General features: G+C 36.5%; 1 protein-coding gene and 1 pseudogene across 4 annotated transcripts in view; one reads left to right on the plus strand and one right to left on the minus strand.

Moving 5' to 3' along the window:
* SGCG (sarcoglycan gamma) overlaps window positions 1-14,242 on the plus strand; it is a 166,105-nt gene that overhangs the window by 45,387 nt on the left and 106,476 nt on the right. The window lies entirely within an intron of this gene.
* Window positions 12,216-12,316, minus strand: LOC115930458 (uncharacterized; annotated as a pseudogene).

Genomic DNA, 14,242 nt, shown 5'->3' on the forward strand with positions numbered 1-14,242 from the left:
TGCCAGAGAGAACTGAATAGAGAGCCCTGCATCAGCCTGCTGTAGGACCGTCAGTTATGTAGAAGGTTAAGAGAGGCAGTGTCCTGGGTAGGAGGCCCATGGAAGGGCCTGGGAGTGACGAGAAGCCACCCACAGCCCAGCACGTGCTGAACAAGGACAGACTTTATCTGGAATGAATGATGTGCATTATTTATGAAATATGGGTGAATTAATTTTGTAAACGGTTTGACTGTAAAGTGACAATATGTCTACTTTATACTCTTGTCATGTAGCATGTAAAACAACTTTGAGGTATTATAAATTTGGATTAAATTAAGTTGTGCCAGCAGCTGAGTCCATTTCACTGATGGAGAAGGGCTTCCCACAGAGATCAGCACAGCCTTTCTGGCCATCACTGCAGCTGCCCATCCCCTGCCCTTTCTAGTGAGATATGGTCATTGAGCATGGCATTTGCTTCAGTTAGGAACCTGTTACTAATTGGTAGCGAGTATTTGGGATTCTTTAGTGCTGTCTTTAACAAAATAAGAAAAACTACCACTAACATTTATGGAATCAAAAGGCAAGATACCCAAAGTCACTAAGCTACAGAAAATGCCAGGCCTTAATTGGAAGATGCTGGTTAGACTTTGGGTCATTATTCTCAATGCGGAATGACATAAATGATGTAATTACCTTAGGTGCGTGAGTTTGATTTCTTACTTTTGTAATTATCCTATATGTTTTGAAACAGTAAATTGTAAATTAACATATGCTTTAATTCTTACTGATTTGAAAGATTTTAAAATACAAGATTTCATGTTTTATTTATTTTAAATTTTATTTCAAGAACAATTAACACAAGATCTGCCCTCTTAACAGATTTTAATTGTACAATACGATATCATTAACAATAGGTACAATGTTGTACAGCAGCTCTCTGGAACTTACTCATCCTGCTTGATTGAAATGTGAAGTCCATTGTTTAATAGCACCCATTCTCACTTCCTCAGCTCCTGGTAACCACCATTCCACTCTTTGTTCAATGAGTTTGCCTACTGTAGATACCTCATATAAGTGGAAGCATGCAATATTTGTCCTTTTGTGCTTATTTCACTTTGCATAATGTCCTCAAGGTTTATCCATGTTGTCTCACATTGCAGAATTTTTTTCTTGTTCAAGGTTGAATAATATTCTACTGTATTGATATACATTTTCTTTATTCATTTGTTGTCTGTAGACATTTAGGTTTTTTTCCACATCTTGATTGACTACTATAAATAGTGCTACAATGAACATGAAAGTGCAGATATCTCTTCCAGTTCCTGATTTCCATTCTTTTGGATAAACAACAAACTATCTGAAAAGGAAATTAGGAAAACAATGCCATTTTCAATAACATCAAAAAGAATGCAATATCTAGAAATAAACTTAACTAAGAAGATGAAAGGCTTATACAGTGACAACTATAAAATAACTGATGAAAAAATTAAAGACACAAACAAATGAGAAGACCTCCCATGTTCATCAATTGCAAGACTTAGTATTAATAAAATGTACATTGTACCAAAAGTGATCTATAGATTCAGTGCAATTCCCATCAAAATTCCAATGTTATATTTTTTACAGAAATAGAAAACACAATCCAAAAATTCATGTGGAACCACAAAAGACCTGAAACAGCCAAATCAGTCTTGAGAAAGAAAAACAAAGCTAGAGGCGTCCTGCTTCCTGATTTTGAAATATATTTCAAAGCTATCATAATTTAAACAGCATGGTACTGGCATAAAGAAAGGCATATAGACCACTGGAACAGAATAGAGATCCCAGAAAAAAATCCATGCATGTGTGATCAACTGGTCTTTGACAAGGGTGCTAAGAATATCAAATTAGGAAAAGATAGTCTGTTCAACAGATGGTGCTGGGAAAACTGGATTTTCACATGCAAAAGAATGAATTTGGACCCTTATCTTAAACCATACATAAAAATGAATGCAAAATGGATTAAAGATTTAAACATAAGTCCTAAAACTGTAAAACTTCTAGAAGAAAACATCTGGGGAAAAGCTTCATGACATAGATCTTGGCAATGATTTCTTGAATATCAAAAGCACAGGCAACCAAAGCAAAAATAGACAAATGGGACTACATTATACTAAAAAGCCTCTCTGCAGCAAAGAAAATAATCAGCAGAGTGAAAAGGCAACCCATGAAACGGGATAAGATATTTGCAAACTATATAACTGATAAGGGGTTCATTTCCAAAATATATAAGGAACTCCTATAACTCAAGAGCAAAAAGACAAATAACCTGATTAAAAATGGACAAAACATCAGAACAGACATTTCTCCAAAGAAGACATACAATGGCCAAAGTGTTCAGCATCACTAATCATCAGGGAAACGCAAATCAAAACCACTATAAGCTACTACCTCACACCTGTCAAGATGGCTATTACCAAAAAACAAAAGACAACAAATACTGGCGAGGGTGTGGTGAAATTGGAACCCTCGTGCACTGTTGATAAGAATGCAAAATGGTGCAGCCACTATGGAAAACAGTATGGAAATTCCTTTAAAAATTAAAAATCAAACTTCCTTATGATCCAACAATTCCACTTTTAGGTATTTATCCAAAAGAATGGAAACCAATTTCTTTTTATTATTTTCATATATAAACCAATGTATTTTCTTGAACATTAACATCCCAAAGAAGCAATATGTCTATAAAAGAACTTTTTTGAGCCCTTTGATGCTGAAATGGTAAAGTTAAATAGGGCTTTGAGCATTTGTAGAGATCTGCATAGTTTTGAACTTGTAACAACTACCATATAATTATTTACCCAAACTCAGTGTAATTGCTTTTCTATCACCTATTCAGTTGTTAGTCAGAATATAGGGAAAACCATAATTTTTCAAATTAATAAAGTTTGGCATGGCTTGCTCTGCTCAGATCCTCAACAGTGTAGCAATGGCATCTTTATTATTTTACATGTACTGTCATTGCAACACCTCATCATACTTTAATGTTTCACTGTAGAAAACAGTAAAACTAACTACAAATGATATATTCAAAAATGCCCAGATAACATTAGGCGAGAAAGCCAGTAAAACATCACAAGATGAACGCATAAGGACACCAAAGAATATTAAAAATTTAAAAGAGAGAAGACTAGAGCAAAATGTTGACAAAGAGAATTAATCTGAATTCAGATAAGGCTGAGCCTGGTTTTATCTGCCCAGCTGGGGTTAGAAAGAGCCCAAAGTACTAGTATCTCACAAATCCAATTCTACTCTTAGAATTAAAACTCGATGTAAGATAAATTTTCACAATTTCCAGGAAAGACATCTGTTGAATATAAAGTAATATTTAGGACATTGTAACAACTGATGCTGAGTATAAAGATTCTAAAATATTCTGTTAGCCATTATATAATAGTTAAATCAGTCAGGAACACGGTTATTAAATCAGTGTAGTAGAGTACCTTATTATGCTTTTTCCTTATTATATTTTCATTCTATAAAAATACTATGCAATATTAGTTTAGTTATAGTGTTCGTGAGTATAGAATAATATACATGGGTCATATCTGTATGTTAAAATAAGACATCTTTAATTTTTAATGATATTGATTTTTTAGAAGACCTTTAGAGTTATCAACCTTTGTTTGCATATAAAATATTTGAGTGCATTTAGTGAATGTAACTTTAGGTTATCATGAAGGTAAGATGAATGATTCTAAGCTAACTATATTAACTCTAGTAGTTAAATCTTGGGGGCACTTTTATTTGGGAAAAAAGATATAAGTGATCAAGGAAGAATCATAATACTAAATGTTACCATTAAGCTTATAATTCTATAAAATACTTCATTGATAAGTATTGTTTGTTTTAATTTATCATGGTAATAAGTAACATTGCCCTTTTTAGGAGGTCAGGAAACCCTGGTAGATCTATCCTTAACAAGGATTTAAAATTAATTCATTTTGGAAACTAGCAATTAGGAATTCTCCATTAAGGACTTTCCCATTAAGAATCTTTCATTTAGCAAGAAAGTAAACCCTTGCTAGATAGCCTTTGTAGATATTTCCTTAGATAAATGTTTTGTCATTAAACAATTAGTGATTATTCATAGGAAGCTGGGAAAATGTTATTAGATGGCATTTTAATGACATTTATTTCAGCCTTATATTAATATAATCATTTGAAAAGGATTTTTAAAACTTAGGAAAGAATGCAGATATGCGAGTGACCGCAGGCTGTCTGTGAATGCACAGTGGTCATGGAGGGTTATTAAAATATCACCCTTGTAGTGGTATTTTCTGAAATCCCATTTGCATTTTATAGACTCTCAACACTGTAAAATAGGCTTTGTGTTAGATGATTTTGCCCAACTGTAGGTTGATGTAAGGGTTCTGAGCATATTTAAGGTGGGCTAAACCAAGCTATGCATTAGATGGGTGAGGTGTATTAAATGCATTTTCAACTCTCTTCATAAATCAAAAAGCATCTATATTGTTTAAACTGCTGTGTTTTGTCATTAAGCAGTTAGTGATCATTCATTGGAAATTTGTTACACAGCAAGAGAAAACTAGTACAATGTTACTACACTATGTGAAGTGTTTAATTTCTCTTTTGCTGGATATTGACAAAAACAAAACAGAGAAAAACTCTAAAATTACCTAAATAAACGTACCTGATGACCCATACTCTTGACCATTTATTAACAGAGAAATGGTTAGCTTTTAATCTTCTATTACTGGATATTGATATATATTTTAAATAACTGGGGAAGCAGCAGTAAGATAACATTTAGCCTAATCTAATCATGTATGTTTTAACCACTTCCTACTGGGAAATTATTTGTTTATGAAGTAAATTATTCTTTTTTGAAATATTTTGAAATGAAATTATTTTTTCATTTTAATAGCAAAAATGTTCTTTGATGCATTAATATGAGTGATCATTTTAGCTCATCATAATTGAGGAAATCAGTGTATATATTGATGTAGTATTTATTGTGAAAAAAGTTTATGTTTAAAAGACTGTCTTTTTTATTTTTGTGACTTATCATTTAGTATATAATAGATTTCATGGCTGGGCGCCGTGGCTCATTCCTGTAATCCCAACACTTTGGGAGGCTGAGGTGGGCAAATCACAAGGTCAGGAGATCAAGACCATCCTGGTTAACACGGTGAAACCCTGTCTCTACTAAAAATACAAAATATTAGCCGGGCGTGGTGGCGGGCGCCTGTAGTCCCAGCTACTTGGGAGGCTGAAGCAAGAGAATGCCGGGAGGCGTGAACCTGGGAGGCGGAGCTTGCAGTGAGCCGAGATCATGCCATTGCACTCCAGCCTGGGCGACAGAGCAAGACCCCATCTCAAAAAATAAAAAATAAATAGGTTTCACAATCCATTCATGCCTGCTAACTCAGTTTATCCTCATAATGATCCCATGAGTTTGAGATTGACAGGCATCAGCTTTATGTATCATTATTTCAGTGATTTCAAAGCTAAGTGTATCTTAGCAGATATCAGGATCCATGAAGATCAGGAAAACCAACTCAGAAGGTGGTACAATGAAGGCAGTACATAGGCTTGTTGTCCTTGAACCATGTCCGAAAAAAGTCCTTTTGGGGTTTTATGGGACCCAATAAATACAAATTTTTCCCCATCCAAATTCAAACCCAACTGAAAGGAACAAAAAGAAATCTGGTAGGGATAGCTTAAAATACCATCTGTATTACTGATAAAAAGATGATTTGGAGGGTACTGGCTTGGATTTGGCCAAACGTCTTGCACCCCAGAATTAGAAAAGATGACCCATCAAGTCACAGGCAGCATGGAAAATTCCTGATGCCTGCTGCGAGGCAAGGACTTGATATTGTGACATTCTTCCTGGTGGGATTGCCTATACCCACAGCAGACCAGAAATCCGTGGGTAAGTAGACCCCTGGGGAAGGAGGAGAGGAGCCAGAAGCCTGTGCTTCTCCTAACTCTCCAGCCACACACATCACTCTCCTGCGGTGCAGAGAAGGGCAGAGTGTTTCTCTCAGGAAAGGTCCCTCCTGCATCCACCACTTAAGTGATCTCATGTTGATTTTTCAGTCTGCCAGAGTGAGGATATAAGTCAGAAACCGGGGAGAGGGGGTAGAAAAGTGGAGAGGAAAGCTTGACCCCCCCGCTTTCACCATAGAGACCAAGTGATTAATCATTATTCCCACTTACCTGCACATCACTTCTGGCTGTTTCAAAGTTCTGCCTGTGGGAATTGGGAAGACGAAATGCCTTCACTGTATTTATCTGATTTTACTTATTAATGAAAATCCATGAGTGGATCCATTCCTACTGCACTGAAAAACAAAAGAAACACCAGCTTCTTGACCGCAGGCTGGGCACAGTTACCTCTGCAGTCTTGTTCTAAACTGCCCTCCTGTTGCTCATTGGCTTTCAATCCTGCAGACAGTTCTCTCTTGCTTCAGTGTTTTGGTATATGCTCTTCTCTCCATCTAGAGCATCCACTCCAACCCAGGCACACACGTACAGTCACATCATTATGGTTTGGATCTGTGTCCCCACCCAATCTCATGTTGAATTGTAATACCTAGTGTTGAGGTGCAGCCTGGTGGGAGGTGATTGGATCATGGGGGCAGGTCCTTCATGAATGGTTTAGCACCATCCCCTTGGTGCTGTTGTCCTGATAGAGTTATCATGAGATCTGGTTGTTTGAGTGTGTAGCATCTCCCCTCTCTCTCTTGCTCCTGCTCCTGCCATGTAAGACGTGCTTGCTAGGGCTTTGCCTTCCACCATGATTATAAGTCTCTTGAGGCCTCCCCAGAAGCCAAGCAGAAACCACTATGCTTCCTGTACAGCCTGTAGAACCATGAGCCAGTTAAACCTCTTCTTTGTGATTGACCCAGTCTTTGGCATTTCATTGTAGCAATGCGAGAATGGACTAATACAGGGTCTCAGCTCAAAATGATACTTTCTTGCTGAGGTTATCTTGATCACCTCTGGTCTAAGACAGGATCCTCCTACATTCTCTTTTGTAAGACTCGGACTTATTTTTCCACAGCATAGCACACCACAGTTTTTGTTCATATACCTTTTTTTTTTCTGGTTGTTAAATGTCTGCTAACCCCGTAGGATCATGTCAGTTGAGCCTGGTAGCATAAAACTGATGCTCTGTAAGTATTTCTTGAGTTGATAAGTAAGAGATTAAATGACCAAGGGATGTATTCTTTTTATTTCAATATAGTTGTTGTTATATGATTTTAGCAAATGGGTATAGAAAGAGGCAAAGTAACCTAGAAAAAGCATAGATGCTTAAAAATTAGTAGAAGAATAACTGAATCCCTCAAAGGCAAATTAGACAGGATGTGAAAGCATAGGCATGATATGAGGGAGTGAGAAGAGAGGCTCCAGTTAACTTGGGAAGGCTCTGAGAAATGGATACTGCTAAGCTGCTTCCCAAGAGAGGCTGGTGGATTGGGTCTGGGGAGGGGCTCCAGCTAAGTCCGTGTTGCAGAGCAGGTTTGGTTTGCAGACACTGCAAACTTTAGGGTCATCTAAAGTTTAAATTACACTCGGAATACAGCATGAGTAGCAGGAGTCCTTGACTCGGATTTCACATTCTTTCCCATATTATCTCCTTTGTAATGTTTTTTCTGACAGTGTTGATGTGATATAGATAGAGGCATTCCATTTCTTAACTGGTGAAAGGGAAGCAAAAGGAGTATGCCTGAATGAAATCATACAACACATGGAAACTTTCTGTAAGGAGCTGTCAGTTTTATTACCCTATCTCTGCAGTGGTCTCACTGGCAAAGTACCCATATCTTTGCAGTGGTTTCACTGGCAAATAGGGTTGCAATTTATAGGATTAATTAATTTAAGAAAAGACAGCAGGTGGGGCGTGGTGACTCATGCCTGTAATACCAGCTCTTTGGGAGGACAAGGCAGGCAGATCACTTGAGGCCAAGAATTCAGACCAGCCTGGCCTACATGGCAAAACCCCATCTCTACTAAAAATATAAAAATTAGCTGGGCATGGTGGCACGTGCCTGTGATCTCAGCTACTTGGGTGGCTGAGGCAGGAGAATCACTTGAACCCAGAAAGTAGGGGTTGCAGTGAGCCCAGATGGCTCCACAGCACTCCAGTCTGGGTGACAGAGTGAGACTCCGTTGCAAAAATAAATAAGAAAAGATGACAATGTAAACTACTAAAATTATATTGTATCTGTCCTTGATCATTTACTGAACTTAAAGATATCAAATTTATCCAAAACCAAAATGACTTCTACTAAAATGCTTTTTGGGAGCGTGTTATGAACACACTTTACAAATATATTTTATAAATAACATCAGATTGGACAGATTTTATTTTTTTAAAAAACTTACCGTGATAGTTATTTGAACAAAAGACTGTCTATCATATTTTTAGTGACTAGTGCTGTAGTGTATCTTAAGATATCTTTGTTCACCATTCCACTTTGCTTGCCTTCATCATTGAGAGGCTGGCAGGTGCCCCTAAGGCAGCTACATGCAGCCACCTGTAGGCTACGGAGGCTCAGCCTAGGGGTGGTTTTGCTTTGCTCCCTGGGGCTGGCTTCTGTGTGCTTCCTAAGGAAGGGCAGTGTGGCCTCAGCTGCAGGAAGGCCTCTAACAAACTGGGCCATGAAAGGAACTCTCTGAAACTGACCCAGTTGTTCCATAGATAGTTTTTTGGATAAACAGAAATTGACCCTTCTGGTCTTAAAGCTTGAAACTTACATTTGTTTTATCTGAGTTCCTTTCTCAGGAAAGGGCCTTCAGACCTCTCAAAGTATCAAAGAACTGAAACTTACCAGGTCACCACATCCAGACAATAAAATGCCTGACCCCACGTTCATCATGGTTGCTTCCTTGTCCCACCGTAGTTCCTGTTTTCCTACACATTGTTAAATTTCTTCCCTGCTATAAAAACCCCTAGTTTTAGTTGATCAGAGAGATTAATTTGAGACTGAGCTCCCATCTCCCGGGCTGCAGCACCCAATTAAAGCCTTCTTCCTTGTCACTTCAGTCATTGGCTTTCTGTGCAGCAAACAGCAGGACCTAGACCAAACCCCTGCTGTTTCAGTAACATCTCCCCAGGGAAAGCAATATGTGGGAAGGAAGAGCAGTGCAGTATTATCTGGCACATAAACCAAGGAAGAGACATCAACTTCTTTGCTCTGCCTATTTGACATTCTTGGTGGCTCCATTTAGAAACATTTTACCACTGGTCTTCCAACTGCCTTTCTCTGCACTGTGCTGGTGGCAGAGATGTGTCTGGTGCCCAGACCAACCCTATCCCCTGCTGTTCTCCTCCATCCCTGCCTTAATGATGCCCGGCTCACACTGCCATTTGATTTTCAGCAGTGTGATATTGATGCCTTAAACCACCTGCATCTCCAGCCCATTTGTTTTTCAAATGAATGGAACTATGATTAAAAGAAAAATATGACGCTGTAGCATTTTTAACCAGTACCCTGGCATTTTCTCAAATTATTTATGTCTTTCTAAAAGGTATTATATCAGTGCTTTCCAGTCCAAAAATCAGATTGAAATTTTTGACTTATATGCTACTTGTAATAGAGTAGGAGTGAAGCAGAGGTCACAGACAGTAGGAACATGTACTAACTTAATGGCATTTTCTTTCTTAGAAGACAAGATATTATTAAGACTGAGTTTGGAGGAGGCAGATAAACCTAAAGCTATTCCAAGTACAGAGGAATTTCATTATCATGGACATCAGTGATACAAATCCCATTATTATCGGTGTCTAAAGATACAAATAGCACTATAGTTTTAATTTTTATCCCAGGGATATGCCTTCAATTTTCTCTTTTATTATAATTTTTATGAGTGATTTAACCATATTACAGCAATTGGGAAATAAAGAAGGCAACAGCACACCTGGTCTCCTAAGCGTCAGGCTCTTGCTGCAAGGAGGGACGTTCATCAGCCTGAACTGGAACTGCAGCTCACTTTCCTGTCACAGGGAATATTCTTATAACAAAATTAATGGGCTCCAGATGCAGATCTATTCACTTTCTTCCCATTTCTACCAATAATATGAAACTGTTAATGTCTTCTGGTAACATAGTTTTTTTCTCACAGATGCTAATAAAGATAATATCTTGAAATTACAAACCAACTAATCTTATTTACTTGATTAGGTTTTATTTAGAAAAGCCTACTTTGAGATACTGTAAAAATAGTGAAAAGAATATTAGCTTAGGATTCAGACTGGGTAAGGGTCTCGGTTTTAATTAGGAATATGTTCAATCTGTGATTCTCCCACAGCACACACACACTCATAGAACAAGAACCATTAGTGATTTTTAATTAAATGCTCAGTTTAAGCCTGGCACAAAATTATGAAATCCTTTGGCGAAAGTTATTATTTCTATTTTTAGTATAACATGAAAAAGTACCTGCTACCCTGTTAAACTTCTCATTATAAAAATAATGTGAAAAGTGACACTCAGACAAAAACCACCACCCCATTGGTACATATATGGAAATAGGGATCCCAGCATGGATGATTTAGTAGGTGTTAATACAGTAAGCTGAGAGTTAAAAAAAAAAAAAAACTAAAACAAAGACATATTTTGTGGATAGTAGTCATCATCATATAGCAATAAGATGTAGGCTATACATAACAGCCAAATGTGGAAGTCAGACCAATTTCAGATGTTCAGTAGCTTACAAGACTATGTGCACAAAATGTGAAATAACAGAATTTCAAAGATGACAGTACTCAGAAAACGAGATATGTAAAAGAGGATAATTATCTACCTTTTCTTAGCAATGAAGCATATTAGAATCTTGAACATGTTTCTCCAGAGTAACCTCTCCGTGACAGAATTATCATGGACATTCCACTAAATACCTAAAACTCTCTCAAGATGCACCCTTCCAGCTTGACCTAGTGCAAATCTCACGTCTTCTGAGAGGCATTCTCCAAATTCTCCAGTACTCTTTATTCAAGTCCCATTCAGAACCCCTGAATTTGTCTATACTATGGGTGTATCTATTTATGTCAGAGGAATTCAGGGGCCAATAGAACACTATACTTTTTTGAATCCTGAGCCATATCACAGTGTCATATGTATAATTTGGTACCCAATAAATATTTTATGATTCAAAAAAGTGTAAATATGAAAGATAACTTTCACAGGTGTGTGTGTATATGAAGTTAGCAATGACCAAGAAGGAATGACACAAATTTATTACTAGATTGATAACAAAAAATTACTGAAGGGTTTGCAGACAGGTTGATGGATCCAATATAACTGTAAAAATTTATTAGTCTATTATTTTGTTAACAGAATATGATATTTAATGGACCATGATATTCCCTCACAATTTTTTCTATCTCTTTGCAAATGCACTTGAGTAAACTGTTGTATAAAATATGTATTGTCTTAAAGTTGTTGCTTTCCAAAATTTGCTGAGAGGTATATATACATTGTTGTCTAACATTGACTTTTCTTTGTATGTAAAATGTCCAGGTTAGTAGCAAAAGCATCAGTACAGTACAGTTGATGATACAACTGTAATATAGTTTTCAGTTGTTAATTACATAAAATGATGTGGACTAATTGATTGATTGTACACTTATGCCAGTCATCCTGACACTCTTAATTTAATCTCAAAGTATATTCTGTTCGATCATCTAGTCTGGGTTCCACCACACTGTTCATAATATATTGAGAAGCACATTCAGCTATATGGAAATGTGTTTTTAATTCCTGGGTAGTCATAAATGACAATTATAATGATGAGCATGATGATGATGATGATAACCTTTGTGTGGTGTGTTAGAATGTGGGAAGTACCACCACTCCGGGTATATAAATACTCTTTACAATGCCTCCTTTTCCAAATTAAGAGACTACTGTTCCAAATATTTCATATGAGGAGAGGTTCTAATTTGATTTTTATCCTCAAATAGTTTCCTGAACACAGTTTATTGAATAACTATGTTTCCTATTAGTTATTATGCACTTGTTATCATACTATAAGCTCTTATGAATAGAGACTGTTTCAGAGCTACATGTTGTATCTACCTTTCTGTTGCCTCTTTTGCTAGTGTTTTAGAACCCAACATTTCCAATTATAATAAATTTATCATTGTTTTCATATATATATGCCAGTCCCCCAATTATTTTTTGCCTTTACAGTCTATTATGAAAATTTTCAAATGCATATTTTAAAAACATGAATTCTTCATGAAGTTGTGTGTCATCCTTATAAGGCGCCATGTCAATCTTTTCTGATTTTCCAGTTGTATCATCTGTACTGCTAAATGAACATAACATCTGAGAATTCCTGAGTCTTTTCTGTCCCGTGATTCTCTTCTTGTGTCTGGAGTTGTTGTCCTATGGTAGCTCCTCTCCTGCATCTTTTAATCAGCTCTACTTTACAAGACATGAAAGTAGGCTTGTCTATTTTTATTATTTTTACTAGCATCTAGTATACTGCTACCATGTAATAGGTACTCAACAAATACAGGTACACTTCAACTGAAATGTCAGAAATTAAATGCTTTTACTGAGATCACACAACCAGAAAATGAGAGTTAGGATTTATATCCATTCCATTTGATTCAAAAATCAACCCTACTCAATGGCCCTATAAGAGATGTCATAAATGGTGGTAGTGAGAATAAGTAGCTGATGAGTATACTTCCCTAACATGATACAAAATATTTACAACAAACCAGCAGCCAAGAACATACTACCAGAAGCCCACAGGCATTCCCACTGAAGCCAAGAACAAGAAAAGTATGTCTGATATCACTACTGTAATTTGGCATTTTTCTGAAAGTTTGACAAATGCAACAACAGAGTTAAATAAGGAATAGAAGTAGATTAATGGGAGATGATTTGAGAAAAAAACTTGCAAGTAATTTTAGTGTTACCTTATGCAACCCAGAGAATTAAAGGAAAACTACTGAAACAAAAAGTTTATAATATATGTATTTAGTAAGAAAACATGTTAGTGTTCATTATACATCTATATTTTGGTCTCAACTAGCTAGAAAATGGGCTAGAAGAAAAATCACACATCATACTGGAAGATATATGTAAGTTCTTTATAAAACTACAATAATTCAACCCTTATGGCATATAAACACCAAATATACCACTGGAACATAAAGAGATTTCAGAAAGAGTTGGTGGGGATATAAACTGGTACATTCAGTAGAGTTACAATTTGTTCACTTTTCTGAAGATGTTATGCTTCCCTAAAATAAATGTAAAACAGTAACATTAAAATTATTTAACTTGCTTATTAAGGTAGTAATGATAAATATTAAATTCATAAACTTAAAAAATAAAATTTTTTGGGAAAGGGTAGTAAGCTGAACATACTGTTAATTTAAAAATCAATATCAGAGAGTGGCCAATATTTCTGCACACACTCAAATTTAACTGCTGATTGAACAGAGATTGGACATGCTATATTTACTTGTGTTCATTTCCTCCCATGACAGGTATTGTGCTGCTTTTATTGTTATTAATACAAATAGACCAAGGCATTTGAATGATGGTTGATAGGGACAACCTTACTTTGTTGAAATAAGTATATCCATTTGAGTCTAGGAAAAACTCAGGAAAATTACTGTTTTTTGATATTGAGAATTCTATGGTGGGAAAATTATGAGCCAAAATAACAATATAAATATATATATTATTTAGTATAAATATATATTATTTTGGCTCATAATTTTCCCACCATAGAAATCTTAATACCAAAAAGCATAGGTTTTTTTTAACAAATACTACATATATAATATTTATATGCTATATATTTTTTATGGGTTTTTTTTTTTTTCTTGAGATGGAGTCTCGATCTGTCGCCTAGGCTGGAGTGCAGTGGCGCGATCTCAGCTCACTGCAAGCTCTGTCTCCTGGGTTCACGCCATTCTCCTGCCTCAGCCTCCAGAGTAGCTGGGACTACAGGTGCCCACCACCATGCCTGGCTAACTTTTTGTATTTTTAGTAGAGATGGGGTTTCATCGTGTAAGCCAGGATGGTCTCGATCTCCTGACCTCATGATCTGCCCGCCTCGGCCTTCCAAAGTGCTGGGATTACAGGCGTGAGCTACCACGCCCGGCCATAGGTTTTTTATTAGCTTTTTATCCTAAATGATTTGGGATCATTTCTAGAATTACTTTTAATGTCTAAATAGAGGTATTCATATTTATCAGAAAACAAGTTTTCCAGCAAGTAGG

Source organism: Gorilla gorilla, chromosome 14 (genome assembly GCF_029281585.2).
Source record: "Gorilla gorilla gorilla isolate KB3781 chromosome 14, NHGRI_mGorGor1-v2.1_pri, whole genome shotgun sequence".
Lineage (NCBI taxonomy): Eukaryota > Metazoa > Chordata > Mammalia > Primates > Hominidae > Gorilla > Gorilla gorilla.